Raw genomic sequence first — 1,935 nt, 5'->3', positions numbered from 1 at the left:
GGGTTTCATCAATTCACCAAAACTAAACTAGAGCTTTCAATCTCCCCCTTTTTGGTAATTGATGATAACCCTTTTACAAAGATATGAATTGAAATTCATTTGAATACATGTTGCTTGCCCAAGCTTATTTATTATGTGTAAAAGGATATGGACAAGTTTCATGAATCCCATATGATAGCAATTGCTCCTCCTACATATGTGCTAAGAGTTTGGATTGTAACTTGCACATATGTTTAGATAGGAAATGTAGGAGTCAATGTCTACAAAATGATGTTAAGGTATAAGAGATGGACCTCTGAAGCATGATACCAATCGGAATGCACCAATATATCATCCTTAACACCTATTAGTAACTAGACATACACAAAAACAAAAATACTCCATGAGATCAACATTAGAAGCAATGGTCTAGTGTCCATAAAATAAACATAAGTCTAGTTATTTAACCTATGCATTCTAGTTTTTCATTTCATCATTCAAACCTACAACTAGCATACATCACACAAGCATAGATATTAAAATTTAAAACTTATGCCATGCAAGCAAATATATGAAATACACATTCAAATGCAACATACAAGTTTATGAGCTTGCTCCTCTACTTGTGAATAATTTTGATTGATCCCCTTATAATGTCATTTCATTTGTTTGCTCCCCCTACCTTACTATCTTTATGAATTTCTCTCCCCTTTTGTCAACAATTAGCACAAAAGGTGAGCTCAAATATTTGATAGGTTAGGGTGAAACCATGTGAAGTGAGGATCATTTTCCTAATTTGGTTCAATCTAGATCACTTACAAAAGATATTTAACTCGGTTTGATCTAAGGGCAAGCTTCTTCACACCTCCAAAAGAGGGTTATCATGCACCATGTTGAGTTAAACACTTATAGCTCATTTTCTAGATTAAGCACTAGGTTTACAAACCCACAAACATATCATATGCTACCACTAGATAATTTCAAGCATACAAGCAATAGTGGTACCATACAAGCATCAAATTCATTTGATTTTCATGAATGAGCCTAGGATATGATAGGAATGGCTAGATGCACTAAACAAGTCCTTAGCAATAGATGAATGATATGTCAATCAACTTTACCTTGCTTCGCTCAAAGGAGAGGCATGTCATATAATGGGGGTGCATCAATACATATTGGAGAAGTCAAGTATGTTCAATTTATTCCTTAGCTTGCAAAACCTCTTCTCATCAAGTGGCTTAGTGAAGATATCAGTAAGTTGATCATCAGTGCCAACACTCTTAATACAAATATCCCCTTTTTATTGGTGATCTCTTATGAAATAATGGCGGACATCTATATGCTTTGTTCCAGAATGTTGAACCGGATTGTTGGTTAACTTGATTGCACTCTCATTGTCACATAGCAATGGCACTCTCTTGAACTTGATTCCAAAGTCACTCAAAGTGGCCTTCATCCAAAGTAATTGAGCACAACAATTACCGGCCAAAATGTACTCCGTTTCGGCGGTTGAAAGTGCTACACTATTTTGCTTCTTTGATGACCAAGACACAAGTGATCTTCCCAATAGTTGACATGTGCCCGATGTACTCTTTCTCTCAACTTTGCATCCTGGATAATCAGAGTCCGAATATCCAATCAACTCAAATCTTGCTCCTTTGGGATACATCAATATTCTTTTTATTGCCTTCAAATGACTTTCTCTTGGTGAGGCTTGAAATCTAGCACACATGCATACACTAAACATCACATCTGGCCTTGATGCGATCACATAGAGTAGGCTTCTAATCATAGACCGATATATCTTTTGATCCACCATGTTGCCACTAGCATCACTATCCAAGCTTCTATTTGTCCCCATTGGTGTACTAATAGTTTTAACATCATCTATTCCAAACTTCTTGAGCATGTCTTTGATGTACTTGCCTTGACTCATAAATGTGCCATTCTTCAATT

Source organism: Miscanthus floridulus, chromosome 4, assembly GCF_019320115.1.
Source record: "Miscanthus floridulus cultivar M001 chromosome 4, ASM1932011v1, whole genome shotgun sequence".
NCBI lineage: Eukaryota > Viridiplantae > Streptophyta > Magnoliopsida > Poales > Poaceae > Miscanthus > Miscanthus floridulus.
This window is presented reverse-complemented; position numbering follows the sequence as displayed.